Source organism: Brachyhypopomus gauderio, chromosome 21 (genome assembly GCF_052324685.1).
Source record: "Brachyhypopomus gauderio isolate BG-103 chromosome 21, BGAUD_0.2, whole genome shotgun sequence".
NCBI lineage: Eukaryota > Metazoa > Chordata > Actinopteri > Gymnotiformes > Hypopomidae > Brachyhypopomus > Brachyhypopomus gauderio.
The window spans coordinates 4,225,667-4,244,767 of record NC_135231.1 but is presented as its reverse complement, the minus strand read 5'-3'; positions in this window follow the sequence as shown (position 1 = coordinate 4,244,767).

Genomic DNA, 19,101 nt, shown 5'->3' with positions numbered 1-19,101 from the left:
GCCCACTGTCGACTCCGGAGGGCAGTCGCGAGGCGAGGTGGGCTGGTCATACGGTCAGCTGGGGGGAAAGTCCGGCAGCCGCGCTGCACCAGGCGCGCGGCACCGGGCGGAGGCTTCACGGCGAATGTGGGAGGGGTCCCGTTCGCTGCAGCGCCTGCAGCTCCCGTGCTCTCTCCTCTCATCGCCCTACTCCTGGCGCGTAGCTTGGCGCCTGTTACATGTTTGTACGTTCCAGTGTGTGTCAGTCTGCCCGTATGTCTACCAAATCCCCTTTTCCCGTTTGTGCCTATCTGTGTTAACGTACCCGTTTGTGTGTTTGTGAACGTCCCGTTCGGTGTGTCTAACGTGTTTTCCCCGGTCTTCCCAGGGAGGGTGTTTTAGGGAATTCGTGGCAGTCCTGCCATCGGGGGAGACGGCTCTCGGAGGCTCGTGTACCCAGCGGCTCCGGACCTGCCCGTCGGTGTAGGTTCGGGGCTTTCCGTCTGCGCCGGACGCTCCGGGAGTAGCGAGCCCCTGGTGGGGGGTTCTGTTACGGAACAGCTCTGGACCCTTCCCTGTGGGCGTGTGTCTACGTCGTCTGCGTCTTGCTGTCTGCGTCGGTGGATCCTCGTGGGTGTGGTTGTTTGTGTGTGTTCATCCGTCCCACCTGTGGCTCGTCTCGTAATCACTCGGGGCTCATGTGGTCTGTCTATTTAATGTGCGTTCGCGCAGTGTCTTGTGCTTGTCGTTGTCTTTAGTCTGCACGTTACGTGTGTGTGTTAGTGTTGATGTATTTCCGTGTTGCGTTGTATTGCGCAACACATGAATAAAGCAGTGACGTTGTATTCAAAGCCAAGGATTCGTGTCTCGTCCTTTGTGCGGAGCCCAGCGTTACAGTGACTCAAAGTGAGACACACCTGCTCAAATTTCAGACCATTCATGCCTAAGAGTTAATAACATCTGTTACCTGCTGTGTGTACATACATAATTGAACACAGGAATACATGCATGGCTTCAAGCTTACATAAACACAGCCCAAGCAATGTACATAAAGACATTAATGCAAAGCAAATACCATCATGCTTTCCTCCATCGTATTGATTTTGTTATGCTGAACTTGTGTTTTGTTCTTGCAGATTTAAAGCAATAGAAATATCTGTGATACATAAATATTAAATGATTGTTATATGCGCAGAACAAATGGAAAAAGAAAAACCCAGAATTTTAAAACATTCTGCATCAGTACCAATAATAACCAATGACTTAATTTCAAATGTCTCAGTTTACAATACAATATAGTCACATTAGCCTCTTAGAACACTCCTATCTGTCAGTGATCTCAAGACAACACCAGTTTAACACAGCTCACCAGTTTTACTTCCATTCTAGCCTAACAATGACAGTGCAGGCAAGGTACAGTAGCAAGACAGAAAGATTCAACGAAAGCTTCGTCAGTGTTTGCTGGTTATTTCCAGCGCAATCTACAAGCGCTGGCTCACTTCTGTAGCTGTGAAGAGGTCTCGCCACAAAGTCATTTGAACATGCGTTTTAGACATCAACTTAGTGACAGGCAAGTGAATTTCAAATGCTGGAGAACTCGGTGGTGTGGAACAGTGAGCAATATTCGCATATGACATGGATTTAACTGAACGTCTGCCACAACTGAATCCAATGTAACCAATTATTCATGTATGTTCTATGAATATTCACATATTTATATTTGACACTGAAGTTATCAACACATATATAATTATTGCAAATGTGTAAATGCAAAGCAAATGCAAAGCAAAATCCTATTTATGACCATTCAGCATTTACAATGATAGATTCTGAATGCATTTGGCAGTTAATTAGTATCTTCTGATTACAGAAACTGGTAGTTGAGAAAAGCCTTTTTATTACTTTGAATGCTGTCAGAGACACGAGCTTTGCCATTTAAAGGATGTTGTGTGAAAGCTTGCTTTTTATTAACAAAACATCTTTATCAGTCTTATTTTAAAAAAGAACCAGAGACATGTATCAAAAATAATATATATTAAAAAATTGAAAATCAATACAGGAAAAACAGGCTTCGTCTTTTTCCTGAACAATCAAAGCCACACAGCAAGCAAGCCAAGCTCCACTATCCAGTCTCAAATTCTCCTTTATGTGAGTTCACATTTACTGAGGCCTGCGGCTTCTTTAAAGGGCACTCACACTCAAAGCAAGCCTGATGAATCCTGTTGCAAGTGCACCCTGCTGTAAATGCATAATCGAAAAATTTGCTGATGGCGAATTTAGATCGCATCAAAAAACAGCCTTGCCACACAACGTTCATGCTCAGTGTGAATATGGAGAAATGTCCTTAGAAAGTTAAAGGTGCTTGCCTCATTAAATGGGATTTGCTTCCTCTGCCCCATACAAGTTAACCTTAATTAGGCCATTGTGCTCCTTCTGCTCATGGGCCTGCCACAGGAGCACAAGCCCTCCCATCTGATTAGAAGGTATCTGAACAATGTATTTGATTATATTTCAGGAAATTAAATCACCACAGTTTGCAGTAAAGAGTGGTTGTTTATGAGAGGTGGGATTCAGGACCAGGTTCATTGATTATGCAAACCCTTTTGAGCCAATTAAAATTTAAATGAATATGAATGTAAATTGGAGCAGCTTAATTACAGGCTTATGACTCATGGAACTGAGAGAGTTTATACCTGCTGTACCTGTTATTTCTGGTGTAACTGTTAAATCAAAAATAGACCTACCGAGTACATGGTAAGAGTTGTAAATACATTTACAATTAGATTCCTTGTTATAGTTTCTTTGTTCCTATTTATCAGCCATGTGTTATTAACTTAGAGAGGTTTCTTCTACTCTGTTCTGTTGTTGCCAACAGCAGATCTCCCTCTGGACTTTCTGTGTACTTGTGCATACATGCCCTACAATGCTAAATAAATAGATGACTGTAAAGAGAATGCAAGAAATGCAATATGGGCCTGTTTCCAACTCATTCCATCACTCACACAAATCATGTACAAGATAAATGAAACCATGACACCCTTTTTATTATCATAAATTTGTAGCTGCAATCTCATCTCACCGTAGTCCATATAACACAGTGGTTCCCAAAGTGGGGGGCGCGCCCCCTAGGTGGGGCGCGGAGCTATTGCAGGGGGGGCGCAGAGCTTGGACATGTGCACATGTGTCAATATTAGGGATGCACCGATCCCGATATTAATATCTGAAAAAATTCTCGATCGGGTATCGGGGACAATGTGACCGATCCATAAAAAAAGATCTATTCAGTCTAATTCTATGCTTGTATTGCTTGCTTTTCGGAGTTAGTTCAACCTTAATACTCGCGCTGGTGGTATTCCACTTAGTCCGTTTATTTGCTGGTTGACCAAAATAAACCTGGGCTCCAGCAATACTTCACTGTTCATACATGAACTGGTGAGTTGTCCAAAGCTCATTGAATGCGTTACTTACAGAAATAAATTAAGGAGCTGTGGTCTGACTCGGTCTACGGCAGAAAGCTAAAAAACAATATTCCATACGCGCGCTCAACTCGCTCCCTTAAAGAGACAGTACACATATTTCTGGCCGTTACATGCTTTACAGTCTGCGCTTGCAAACTAGCCGCATATGTATTGCTGTTTCTCTTATTTCATCTCCTTATTTATTTTCAATTATATTTAGAATTCTTGAACCATTTAAAAGATTTCTTGTAATTTATTTTTTTCATGTTTGACCAAAGTTGTGAACCTATTGTTTTTGTAAGTTTTCAACACATCCCTAGTCAATATGGGGGGGGGGGGGGGGGGCGCAAAAATATTCTCATCTACTAAAGGGGGGCACTGCAGAAAAAGTTTGGGAACCACTGATATAACATGATATGAATTCATAAATTAGAGGTCCTATTCCAAAACATTATTACTGCTTGCACTGCTAAATAATTTCTACATTACTTCAACAGGTGATTTTGTTGAAAAATTGGTTCATAGTTGTCCACCAGCATGAATCACACCGTAAAATGGTGACAATTTTTGCTGGAAAGAGAAGAGTTTAAAGAGATAATTTTCTCACAGGGTGACAACTACATTAACAGATAAAAGTTCACAGGTTCCCTTTTAATGACTTACAGAATATGTTCAGAATTCAGCTGCTCGAATCCTTACACACACAAAAAAATTGGCTCATATCACACCTATTCTTCATCAGCTTCACTGGCTACCCATCCCTCTGCATATACAGTTAAAAATCCTGCTCCTAACATATAAATCCCTTAATGGTCTGGCTCCAGATTATTTATCACAACTTCTACACCCCTATATCCCAAACCGAACACTTAGGTCCTCAGATACAAGCTTGTCACTGCTGGTGGGCGCTCATTCTGTGAAATGGCCCCAAAACTGTGGGAAAAAAAAACTTTGCCTCTGTTCATCCTTTTCCTCCTTCAAAACTCAGCTTAAAACTCACATTTTCTCTCAGCATTTTCTCCCTTCTACCTAGTCATAGTGTGGTTTATTTATTTCTATTTATGTTTTTTTTTTTCGTTTCTCTCCCTCATAGGAGTTTTGTGTCCTTGGGAACTAGAAATGTGCTATATAAGGTAAACTTTTTTTTTTTATGGCCCACCTCCACCCCCCCAATCTTTGGAGGACAACTTTGTTTTTATGTACAGATCAAATGACAATTATAACAATTCTGTATAATATAGTGATAACAATATGCAAAGTGATAATTATTAGGGTTAGGTGGACCAAGAAAAGAGGGGGAGAGAAAGAATAAAAAGAGGAAAAGACAGAAGGGCAGGGGAAAAAGTTTAACTTAATATTATTATAATAATAATAATTATTATTATTACAGAAGGGATAAGCTGAAATACTAGTTCAGGGGTGGCCACACAGCTAAAATAAACATTTTTTTTGGCTGGCTGGCCAACAGACAGGCAGACACACACACACACACACACACACACACACACACACACACACACACACACACACACACTACCAGTCAAAAGTTTGGACACACCAAGTTCATTTATCTTTTATATTTTCTACATTTTATAAAAACAGACAAGGAATCAAAATAATGAAATAACACACGACTGTGTTATGTTAAAACAAAATAGATGGTTTAGTAGATGGCTGTGGATTGTAAAGTTCGCCACCCATTCCTGGTGTCACGGTACGGAGGGCCCCCTACCGGTCGCCCCCGTCCATAGCAGCAGTTGTCCTATTTTTGTTGCGTTGTGTTCATCCCTCAGGTGGGCGGGGCCTATGAGCCGCCTCACCTGATGGTCGTTTGTCTGTCTATATATGTCTTGTCTTTGTACCAGTTGACTGCTGGTTGTTATATCCTTAATTCGGATCGAGTCACAGGTTTTTGGTTTGCGCACTTTATTCATTAAAACTTCCTTTTTCCCTGAGACTTGGTGTGATCGCTTCCATTTTATTTCGCACTCCCTGCCCATCACACCTGGTCTTTTTGGGATGATGCTCTGGATGCTCTTGGTGTGCTTAACCAGCTTCATGAAGCAGCACCTATGATGTCATGTCCTAGGGTCATGTGTGCTGAGCACTTGTGGGATAAAATTTATAGTTTTTTTGAAGAGGCAATTAAAATTCATTTCAAATTTCATTAAATTTATTTTAATTATATACTATACACATTGTTTTGGAAAAATATATAAACAGGCCATCAACATTAACTATTTATATTTGTTTTAGAAGTAAAGATAAACATAAACCATTAGTTAAATACCTTAAAGCTAAAATGCTACCTTAAACTCCTGGTAGCATTACTTTTTCTCTAAACTAAGGTCATCACAATTGAAAAATGTGTATGCAAGCTTAAATTCTTTTCAGCAGCTCTTGTAAGGGTTCACATTATCAGTGTTATATTGGAGAGTTATTAAGCATCATCTCAGTTTATAGGTTTTCCAATAGGAAACCATTAAATGCAGTAAAATGCAAAAAGAATCCAAAAGCAATCAGTCATACTTAGTAGATAAATAGGCTGGTGGCTTTATAGACTAAAGGATTCTAATGATAAGTTTAAAATCCTATGGATCAGATATCAGTATGGTATATTATCTTCTGTCTAGGTGAATGGTTTTCTGAACTTTGACCATTATTGTATGAATTCAGATTGGTTAGATGTAATAATATGTTTATATTGCACCCTATTTCAGACAATCACACATATGAATACATGTACACACACACACACACACACACACACACACACACACACACACACACTTAGGGAGTGAGCAGCAACAAGACGATATGAACAACAAAACGATAAAGATGACAAAGTTGATGGGATGGGTTGGGCTGGTGGGTGAAAATGAAGATATCTAAATCTCCTCATTTAGAGCCACTTTATTTTCTCTCTGTGACTGACAGGGGTGCTGAGGTGTTAAGACAGCAGTCTTAGAGTTGCATCAATCCACCCCAACCTCTCTTGGAGAGGCTAACATAGATTTATCACTGCCAGCATCTGAGCTGGACTGGACCATTAAAACGAATTACCTCTGGATGCCTGAAATGTACGCACAGATGTTTCTGTGTGTATGTGCGTGCACGCGTGTGTGTATCTGCGTAAGAGCAGCATGAGGAGAAAAATGACTTGTGCAGAGAAATAGAAGAAAGCGAGGATCTATGCTTCAAAAGTCACAACCAAGAGAGCCAGAAGAGAGAGGCCATTACGATCAGGAGGAAGTAGAGCCCATCTGAGACGTGCATCAGTTCTCCTTTGTTATTTTTACCTATATATTGTATTAAAAGAAAATACTGCTACACTAAATTCCACTCTAGGGTTACATAATTAACCAGAGAATGAATTGCTGTGTGTGTGCGTCAGGATGGCTGGTGATAAACTACCCCAGAATATCCAGCTTTATAGCAGCTTTGTTACAGTGAAGCTTTAAAGATACCTGGGCCCAAGTCCCCCAATAAGCACACCAAAGACAACACATCAAGCACAAAAGAAAAACACAACACAAAAACAAAGAGGGTGGTTACTTGTTACTTACATTACTTGTTAATCACGTGGTGTAGATTTGAAGCTTATTTAATGTAATGTGAAAGTACTTTCATCTGCTTTAAAATAAACTTGCTTCTGTTAGCAAACACATGAACTCAAATTGCAAATAAAATGAAAGAGTTCTGTGACTGCTGCTTTTAAGTGCAAATTATGTGCATATTTAGGCTTTAATGAATGATGCAATTGAGTGCAGTCCTCAGCAGCATTTAATAGAATATGATTATTTGATCAAAAGTAGCTCTAGCACTTGCTTTGCTCTAGAGTACAAGACACATCCATTTTGTCCGCTGTTCTTGGCATTTCCTTCCCTCGAGTCACGTCTCATTCGATTCATATCCAGAACAGACTGCGGAATGAAAACACCTGTTCCTCACATGTACACTTGACTTCAAATGGGCGTATGCGTGAGTGCGCAAACATGCACGTACATATGCACCCATGTGCTCAGACCTGTCTGTCACTATGTATGAATCTCACGAACCAGTCATAAAGGTTTAGACATTTTGAATCTTCCAAGAAAAAAAAAAAAGAGTTCAAATTGATATTTGTTCCTTCCATCCTCCGGTCTTTTAACAATGCACTCTTTTCATGTTTTTCAAATATCGTTGCTTCTGAGCTCTATTCTCAACTCTGTGTAAAACGAGCATGACCTCCTTGTTTTCAAACCTATTCACTGTGTTATTTTAAAGCCTATCTTCCATCTTGGTGCTGTAGTGACTGTGCTCCCTGCTTCCTTCTTCCAAACCATTTCAGGAATAGATTCATTTCTTGACTTGTTCTCTTTAAGGAGACACAGTTCCAGGCATGTAACACATCACAAACCCTCCTGTGATGCAAGGATTCTTAGAGCCCCAAATCACAACGACATGGCAGTTTCTGCCAGTTTCATCATAGTTATGTTGCTTACCGACAAATCAAAAAGATGAAGGAGACAAGTACTGATGGTGAGCTTGGCTTAACTCACAAACATTATGCTTTCACACATCATAACGGACAGTGTGTTGCATCACACATTTCTTCCCCTTCACTCTGTATTTAGTAATTCTCAACTTTTTATCACTCGTATCTTACTGTAATCCCCAAGAAACGTTTTACGTCATCTTTTACACTTTGTAACACTAAGAGGCTTGGACCAGGTCAGGGTGGGCTGACCCTTTGAAGGGTAGTGTGAGAGAACTGCTCCATGTTTTCATTCCATGTTCATATGCTTTTTTTTTATGTGTTGCGCTCATTATAGTTTTCACCTGTTCCTTGTTTCCCTCTCATTAACTCTTGTATATGAGGCCGTGTTTGCCATGTTGAGACGCTCGTCAATTTTACATGCCTATGTCCCATGTTCCTCGTTATTGCATGTTTCTTTTTTTCTCTCCATTACTTGTGTTTCTTCTTTCAGTTTTTGTGTTTCGCTTTCTTTTGTTATGTAGTCTGCTTGTGTACTTGTACCAATAGCCCTATTTATACGACCCCAGTCCACTTTGTGTATTATGATAATGGATTTGCCCATAATAAATCTCACTCTTCAGCATTTGCGTCTGCCTCCCTAGTACACTTCTTGTTGAGTGACCAGCCTTCTAAGGAGACTCCGGTATGTCATTGTTCTGTTAGGATGAAAATCCGTCTGTTTATAAGCAGTCCAAGTTAGCTACATCTCAACGCCACCAAGTCAGAGACAGCAGATCCCCAGGGGACAATGGCAAGTCACCATTCCCAGGAAACTATAACATGCAGAACAAAGAAACACATGGAAAAAAAACCAGGACATCAAGCAAACCAAAGCACAGGACTTCTCGTACCATAATGGCGCCTAAAGTGTATGGAAATATCCATTATGATGTTGTGAGGGTTATGGTGTCTGATGGTTTCTGAATCACCTTCACTCATTATAATTTATAAAATTTGTTGATGATATCTGGTTGTATTGTAGGAAACACAATTTATACAAATGTTTAAGTAACCAAACAGTATTTAGGTGTTAATACTGTGACGGTCAATTTCCAGGGCGATTAACCTTTTGCCCAGTCATGGTGTTGTGTCCTTAGCATGCATCAGTAACAATATGTACATATAAAACCCCCATTCCACCCAAACTCTACATAATCAAATTCACACATACATGAGATGACCAGCTGTGATGCTACATGTATATGTTCTTATTAGCTTGCTTTGGTTGCTACTGGAAAGTGGCAAAGGAACCAGTATGCTTTGTGTGCTATGTTTGTGTGTAAGGCAGCACATGATAATGTGACGAGCAGGGAGTGCGAAATAAAATGGAAGCGATCATGCCAAGTCTCAGGGAAAAATGAGGTTTTAATGAATAAAGTGTGCAAACCAAAAACCCGTGACTCGATCCAAATTAAGGATATAAAAACCAGCAGTCAACTGGTACAAGGACAAGACATATATAGACAGACAAACGACCATCTGGTGAGACGGATCATAGACCCCGCCCACCTGAGGGACGAACACAATGCAACAACAGGACAACTGCTGCTGTGGACGGGGGCGACCGGCAGGGGGCCCTCTGTACTGTGACAGATAATATAATTCACGTAGCTTAGATTTGTGTGAAAAATAGTAGGTTTTATAATATGGTGTAGATATTAGATGACATTTTCTAAATTATCTAAATATACCTTTTCCCTTACAAAGCTGGTAGCACACAATGTTATAATGTACTTAAATATCCAAGGTATATTATATTATATAAGCTATGTAACGATGGGAGCTGAGGGAAGGACGAGGCACGAGTCCGACCTTGCACACACTAACGTCACTTTATTAATACACAAAATAGCACAGACACCGCACGTGTAACACTTACACATGTAAATGTAAGTGAGTGTCATCGGAGTCGCCAGGAGGAGGGTTTTTTTATGGTTAAAGAGATTTTCAATTAGACATTGTGTATGGCTTTTTGTTAAGAAACAATAACATACATGCACGTGTGTGTGCGTGTATGTATGTATGTATGTATGTATGTATATAAGATGTACACAGAATGTATATCTCTATGCTTCCAATAAAAAATTGATCACAAAAAAACGTACACATGTAAATGTGAATAACGCAAACAAAGACGAGCACAGGACAATGCGCGAACAAACATTAAATAGACAAACCACATAAGCCCTGAGTGATCACGAGATGAGCCACAGGTGAGACTGATGAACACACTTGGACACAACCACACCCACGAAGATCCACAGACGCAGACGTCTAGACATAGATGACAAACACGTGCCCAAAAGGGAGGGGTCAGGGGCTGTACCGTGACAGAGCCCCCTACCAAGGGCAGTCATGGCCTGGTGGTAGGGAACTGGTCTTGTGACCGGAGGGTCGTGGGTTCGATTCCCATACCTGAGGCCATGACTGAGGTGCCCTTGAGCAAGGCACCTAACCCCAACTGCTCCCCAGGTGCCGGGCTAGGGCTGCCCACCGCTCTGGGCACATGTGATCCACAGCCCCCTAGTAATCACTAGTGTGTGTGTGTGTGTGTTCTAACTGCACAGATGGGTTAAAAGCAGAGGACAAATTTCGATTGCAGTGTAAAAATCACAATTGACAAAATATGGCACATTTACATTTTTACATTTACCCGTCCTGGGGTGCCAACAGAACTGAATGCCCCAAACCCACACTGATGGGCGGATCTGGAGCCCTCAGTCCTGCGTCTGGGAGATGGTCACCCTTGGTGGAGAATCCGCCACGAACAGCCTAAAACACCCTCCCTGGGAAGACACGTTAGACACACACAATGGCACATTCACGAAAACACAGACAGGAACATTGATAGACAGAGGCACGAAAGGAAAAATGGGATTCGGGAGAAACATAGGGATTGACACAAACACAGGTACAGACACACACAAAAACGGAGCCAGGCTTCACGCCTGGAGGAGGGCTGCAAGAGGGGAGAATGCTCCGGGAGCTACAGGCATTGCGGTGGGCGGTCTTCCTCCCGCCCTTGCCGCAAACCCTTCGCTGGGTGAGGCGTGGCTGGTGGACACTCCTGCAGCCCTCTCGGTGAGTACACTACCTGTCTCTTTAGAAGCCCTTGGGGGGGCGCGCCACAGAGTAGGCCTGCCGACGCTCGCTTTCCTTCCCCCATGGACCCCACCGGGGAACTTCCCCTCCTCCCGGTGATCGGCTTCCTGGCCTGGCAGTGGGAGCGTTGTCCTCTATCTCCATCTCCTCCTCTCCGCCTGAGCTCCATTTCCTGGGCTCCACTGGGGTCTCGCACCGGGAGTAGTCCATCGTGCTCTCCTTGAAGGGGTATGGAGAAACGCCCTCATCCTCATCGAGGTCCGAGTACTCGGACAGAGGGGGAGTCACCTCCTTCCCGTAATGCTCAATGGGAGCCAAGCACAGGGATGGAGGAGGGCTGACGTCTTCTTCCTCACCCTCGTCATAATACTTGGTGGGTTCCGAGTACACAGATGGAGGGGAGCCTTCCTCCTCTTCCTCACCCTCGCCATAATACTGTTCTGAAAACTGTTTGCTGTTTTCTACACTCATCTATTGGTCTGTGTAGTAGACTGGTGAAAAAATACACAAGATGTTGAAGTTTATGATTTTGTTCATTGATTCATTCATCATTCAAATTTAAATTAATATTCCATGAAGTGTCATTGATGCATTTTGGAAACAGGAGATGAGCCCCTGGTCTAATGCACCCTCTGTATTAAGAAACCCTATCTCATAGACTGACTTTTAGTCATTACTTGGGTAGCACTCATTCTGAATGAATGATTAATCTAGATTAATCTAGATTTATGTAACGTATCAAGGGGGTGGGCGTGACGCAATTGCAGGTTTTCTTATAATTTATTATATACACACACAATAGGAATCGAACTAAACGAAAGAAAACTACAAAGTAAACTGGAAGACACTTTAATGTAGACATACAAACAACAACCAGACTAACAGAACTACCCAGTAAAGAAACAACATAAGACCATCCACGACTAACCTGTATAATACCAAAACATAAGCTAATTGGACACAGGAACTACAGGGATGCAGGGAGAACTAGGAAACTAAACAGGAATACTGAGCAGCGGACAGGGAACACGAAATGAACCACACGAAACTGATATCATGAAACATCGAACTAAACGTCTGGACTGGGGGCTAGGAGACAGGTAAATACACATACAGGAGAACTCCGTTAAAGCGAGACATTGGGAGAAACACCATAAGGACTAGGACGCATGAACCAAACTCGCGAGGGGAAGACAGGAAGAAACCACAACAAATGCAGGGAGACAACGAAAGAAGGTCAAAACTAACATGGAACATGAACGAAAATGCTAACAAGATAAGACAGAGAAAATAAGGTAGAGCAGGACAAGGCAAGGCTAGGGAGTACTTACAACACGCACACACAATGACCGACACAGAGGACAGAAACAGATGGGATGATATACTCTGAAACAGGGGAGTGAGACGAGACTCTAAAGACAGGGGCGTGACAGACAAAGGGAAACCACGGAAATGGGGAAACTAGGCGGGACCAGGGAGGAGGGCGGAGCTGGACGTGACAATTAATTTCAAGATTTCAGTGAGATTAATCTAGATTAAAAAAAATAATCTATGCCCACCCATAATATATGATCATATTCCCCCTGTTTACCATGTTATTCACTTATGAGACTGGCATCACAGCTCTTTTATTCTTATTACAGTAATTTACATGCATTAATCTGGATAGTGTTACTACTAAGTTGATTACCTCCTCAGCTCCAGTATGGTGAGTTAAGGAAGCCTGTTAAGACATAGATGCCTTTAGAAGAGTGAAAATTAGGGGTGGGCGGATCGATATTTACATCGATAGTATCGATACAAAGGTGAGGATCGGTATCGGATCGATACCACGGCGAAAATATTGATTCTTTTGCTGCAGTTTAGAGGTCTGCGCGGGACTGCTTTTTAAATCCCGCTCCCGCTTGTTTTAATCCCGCTCCCGCCAAAAAATCGCTTGTTTTAATCCCGCTCCCGCCCGCACCTGCTTGTTTTAGTCCCGCTCCCGCCCGCAATGGCCAAAAAATCGCTTGTTTTAATCCCGCACCCGCCCGCCATATACACATTTCTGTCGCCCCCGCCCGCAATCCTAATATGAATTGAATTAATTAGATTTAGTACTTGAAATTTTCTTATGTATTTAATTAAACAGCAATATAGCGATGGATCGCGCTGTCCCATTTCTTACCAAAGTCCAAACACATGCCGTCAGGTGACGTACACCAACACTTTCTGATATCAATCACAACAAGCCGATTTCCCTCTCCATTAATTACAATGGAATATGACTTCCATACATCAGACTTTCCTGTAGTTGGCTTAATTGTGGTGTATTCGCCTGTTTTAATTGAATTTTCCACAGCTGAAACTGGTTGACCGTCTACAGCAGGGGTCGGTCAACATCTGTACCTGCAGAAAGGTTTTTCTCTAAGGCGGGACAGTTAATAACTCAGAGAAGAAGTGTAATAAAAGGGAAAAATGTAAACATGCTACTGTTCCTGAATAAAAACCTTTAAATCTGTTGTCAACATGGGAACAGAGCCAAAAGGGCACCTTGAGGGATACTTCCTAGGAGGGCTTTGTGAGCAAAGAGCCAAAGGTTATGAAAGAGAGCCAATTATAGTTTACACTTTATTTGCACTACTGAATTTATTTACAAATATCTGTGTGCAATGAAAGACATTTTTTGTGTTTATATTGTTTTATTTATATTTTTGTTAAATTGTTGCTTTTTTGTTATTTTGCACGAGAGACCTTTTTTTTAAACAAATGTGTGTTATTCTTTATATTCTTAAATATTTTATATTGTTCTAGTTAATAAAAAGCATTTTTATTTGCCTAAAATCTTCATCCTGTGTTTAATCATAATCAACTAACTAAGGCAAAATTACAAACTATTCAATGATCATGAGTCACATTACAAGTAAAAAGTATAGACACTTTTTACATTTCAAGTAAAAAGTATCGCCCCCCCCCCAACGGTTTGGCAGTATCGGTATCGGCGATACTGACCAGTATCGTATCGGTATCATATCGATACCAATATTCCGAGTATCGCCCACCCCTAATGAAAATTATTGAACGCCTTATATAATATAACGTAATTTTATATAAGGCGTAATTTTTTGAGCGGGGGGGGGGGGGGGGGGTGGCGAACGTAAGATGTTGAGGGGGGGGGGGGTGGCGAACGTAATTTGTTGAGTGGATTGCAGATTGGCTACCGTTAATGTCAATCAAAATACAACCGTCAGTGCAGATGTGCGATTCATCTACTACTATTTTATGTGATGCGATCTACGCACATTCCTTCGCGATCGACCGACACTTCCTTCGCGATCCAGGGTATCCGCACATTTTTAAATCTCAAATTCAATGACTTTTAAGACCATTTTAATACCTCTCACAAGAAAAAATAATACTATTACTGGGGATGCAGGTGTGTTCCACATCGTTGACCGGGGGGGGGGGGGGGGGGGGGAATTGTTGACGTTGAACGAAAATTGTTGACGTTGTTGAGGCCGTATACTCCAACGCTAGGAATCTAGCACTAGGACCCTGGAGCGGTTATTTTCTGCATTAGCGCTAGATTCGGCAAAGTTCGCATCGCGCCAGAACAACTGAACAACACACACTTATAATAATTTAATGCCTCCCCTCATAAAATTCCAGACATTTTAAGACATTTTTAGGCCTTGAATATGGAAAACTAAATTTAAGACATTTTAAGACTTTTTAAGGACCCGCGGGTACCCTGGCGATCGACCGGTCGATCGCGATCGACGTAATGAGCACCCCTGCTCCAGAGAATGCGCCTCCACTGCTCTAGAGTCCAGTGGCAGCGTGCTTCACACCACTGCATCCGATGCTTTGTATTGCACTTGGTGATGTATGGCTTGGATGCAGCTGCTCAACCATGGAAACCCATTCCATGAAGCTCTGTGTGCACTGTTCTTGAACTAATCTGAAGGCCACATGAAGTTTGGATGTCTGTGGTGATTGCAGAAAGTTGGCGACCTCTTCGCACTATGCGTTTCAGCATCCACTGACCCCGCTCCGTCAGTTTACGTGGCCTACCATTTCGTGGCTGAGTTGCTGTCATTCCCACACACTTCCATTTTCTTATAATTCAGCTGAATGTTGACTGTGGAATATTTAGGAGTGAGGAAATTTCATGACTGGATTTGTTGCACAGGTGGCATCCTATCACAGTTCATTTCTGGAATTCACTGAGCTCCTGAGAGTGAAACATTCTTTCACAAATGTTTGAAAAGTCTGCACAGTGTGCATGCCTAGGTGCTTGATTTTATACACCTGTGGTCATGGAAGTGATTGGAATATCTGATTCTGATCATTTGCACGGGTGAGCAAATACTTTTGGCAATATAATGTATTTGACTCCTGAACAATCAAAGCCTAGTATGAACCAACTGCACAGAAATGAAGAACTGGTCTATACACACACACACACACACACACACACACACACACACACACACACACACAAACGCAAAGTGTAAAATGTTTACATTCATACCATAAGGACAAAACTGCTTATGTAACTGTTCATATTGTTTGTATTCACATTATATAGACTATCTGCACCTTACTGCTTATAATAATAATAATACTTATCTGTAGTATTTCCATCCTCATCCGTGGTTTACTGTGCAATTACAAAGCAAACTGTTTTGTGTATTTATTGTATTATTATTTAGTGTATTATCTTGTTTATTTAGTGTGAATCGGCTTGCGTACTGCATGTACACTTTATGTTGTATGGAGTTTATTCTATGTACTATATTGCACCTTGGTCCTGGAGAAAAGTTATTTTGGTTCACTGTGTACTGTACACCACTGTATATTGCTGTTATATTTCTATAACAAATAGAAAACATGCTGACTTTGATGATGGTAGACACAAGCTAATTAGCTAGCTTAACTAGCTTAACCAGCTTTTGCTAAGTCTGCCAACAAATGTTATCTAGCTAATACTATATACTGTATGTATTGACTGAACAGCAGTAATTTCATGGCTGTTGTAAAAACATTACACATATACTGTTTTTACACTGGCTTGTGCAGTGTCTTGTCAACTGGCTGTCACGGTACAGCCCCTGACCCCTCCCCTTTGGGGGTGTGTTTATGTTGTCTACGTCTAGTTGTATGCGTCTATGGATCTTCAAGGGTGTGGTTGTGTCTGAGTGTGTTCATCGGTCTCACCTGTGGCTCGTCTCGTGATCGCTCGGGGCTTATGTGGTTTGTCTATTTAATGTGTGTTCGCTCAGTGTCCCGTGCTCGTATTTGTCAGTCTTATACATCCAAATGTATAAGTGTTCACGTGCGCTGTCTGCGCTTTTCATATGTTAAATAAAGTGCCATTTGTACCGCAAGATAGGACTCCATCCCTCGTCCTTGTCTCGCACCCCAGCGTCACATTTGCTAGTTTACACTGCAACAAAGGTGCAGCAAGAAGACAAACACTGTGTAACGTGGCTTGCGCCACGGAGCGAGGAGACGGACACAACCGCTGAGAGGAGCGAGATTTATTGCAGGACATTCCATACTCGTCGTCAGATAACCAGTCCGGGTCGATAACGGGAGGGCAGTCCGAATAACATGCAAAAACAGGCATTACCAAGACAGGGGACACGAGTACAGACACAGGATCAAAAAGGCAGGAACAATAAACGGTCAGGTACAGCGATCGACACAGACACAATCAAACAAAGAATCAAAATACTCGACAAGGGAGACACAGGGGCTTTTATACACAGAACTAAACTAGGGACAGGTGATGACAATGACACAGGGGCGTGGTAACAAACGAGGGATTCATAAAACTAACGAGCAGGGCGGGACAAACGGGCAAGAACACAGACACGAGGGAACCCAGAGTGACAGCTAGGAGAGGGGGCGTAGCCGCACGTGACAGAACCCCCCCTCAAAGCGTGCCACTCCGGGGCACGCAAGGGCAGACAGGACAGGGAACCAGACTAGGACAAGACAGGGAACCACGGAACACGGCGAGGGACAGGGACAGCAGACACGGGACGGACCGGAGGAACAGACCAGGGGAAAGCAGGGCACGGAGACCGGGGCATGGCAGGGACAGGGGGACCAGAGACGGGCCAGGAGCTGGGCTGGGGCATGGCGGTACACGGGGCACATGGAGACCGGACAGGGCAAGGAGCAGGGCTGGACAGTACAGGACCGGGGACAGACACGGGAGTGGGGCCAGGGGACAAGGCGGAGGCAAACACAGAGGCAAAGACACCATGAACAACGGAGACAGGCACTGGCACAAGGTGGGTGACAACTTGGGGAACAGACATGGGAACAGGGACAGGGATGACACCACAGGAAACGGACACAGGAACAGGAACATGGACACGAACAGACACAACCACGGGGACAGGGACCAAAACAAAACCAGGGATGGGACCAGGGAGCAAGGGGAACACGGGCAACGGAACATAGGAGGCACATGGCGGAGCAGGGGGAACACCAAGTCCATGCCCAACAGGGGGCAGCACAGTCCCAAGGGCAACAGGCTGGGTCCGCTGGCGGGCAGCGGGGACAGGCGGGGTCCGCTGGCGGGCAGCGGGAACAGGCGGGGCCCGCTGGCGGGCAGCGGGAACAGGCGGGGCCCGCTGGCGGGCAGCGGGAACAGGCGGGGCCCGCTGGCGGGCAGCGGGAACAGGCGGGGCCCGCTGGCGGGCAGCGGGAACAGGCGGGGCCCGCTGGCGGGCAGCGGGAACAGGCGGGGTCCGCTGGCGGGCAGCGGGAACAGGCGGGGCCGGCAGGCGGGCAGCGGGAACAGGCGGGGCCGGCAGGCGGGCAGCGGGAACAGGCGGGGCCGGCAGGCGGGCAGCGGGAACAGGGGCCGGCAGGCGGGCAGCGGGAACAGGGGCCGGCAGGCGGGCAGCGGGAACAGGGGCCGGCAAGGACGACCCCTCCTGGGTCGCGGAGACAGGAACCGGCGTGGGTGAGACGTCCTCGGGGGGCGGAACCACCATCGGGCTGGCGTCCTCGGGGGGCGGAGTCGCCGCACTGACGTCACCGGGGGGCGGAGTCGCCGCACTGACGTCACCGGGGGGCGGAGTCGCCGCACTGACGTCACCGGGGGGCGGAGTCGCCGCACTGACGTCACCGGGGGGCGGAGTCGCCGCACTGACGTCACCGGGGGGCGGAGTCGCCGCACTGACGTCACCGGGGGGCGGAGTCGCCGCACTGACGTCCTCGGGGGGCGGAGTCGCCGCACTGACGTCCTCGGGGGGCGTGTCCGCCGCACTGACGTCCTCGGGGGGCGTGTCCGCCGCACTGACGTCATCGGGGGTCCGCGCCGGCCACTCCTGGGTTGAGTGGCTAGTACTCCCCCCCAAAAAATTCTTGGGGGGCCTTCGGGGAGCGGCTTCCGGGAGGACGACGATGTCATGCGCTGTGGCGGCGGGGCTCTGAACTGGGGGCGTGGTCTTCTTCCTTCCCCGGTCTGGCCTGCGCCTGGAAGAACATACAGACACAACTGCTTCTCGGTGGCTTTCATTGTGACTCCGCCTCGTCGGAGGTATCGGGAGCTCACAATGGCTTTTGAAAGCCAACCGAGAGCCAAGCCAACGCTCGTCTGCACATTCATTCCGTCTGCTCGACTCCCGCGCTACAGGCTGGAGTTGGGCAGACACATAGCGCTTATCAGGGAGCTCGTCGCAAAAGCTGGAAACCGAAAGTGATTTCGCTTTGTTTTTATAGCGACGAGACTCCCCTGTACCCACAGCGCAAGGGGAATTCCTGTCTCTGGTTCGTTCACGCTGTAATACCGGAGAGTCGAACCGAATTAAACCAGCCAACATCTCATTACAGCGATTGAACTTACCAGAGTCTCGCTCTCTCGCTGTGTCCTTGTATGGTCGAGTATTATGTAACGTGGCTTGCGCCACGGAGCGAGGAGACGGACACAACCGCTGAGAGGAGCGAGATTTATTGCAGGACATTCCATACTCGTCGTCAGATAACCAGTCCGGGTCGATAACGGGAGGGCAGTCCGAATAACATGCAAAAACAGGCATT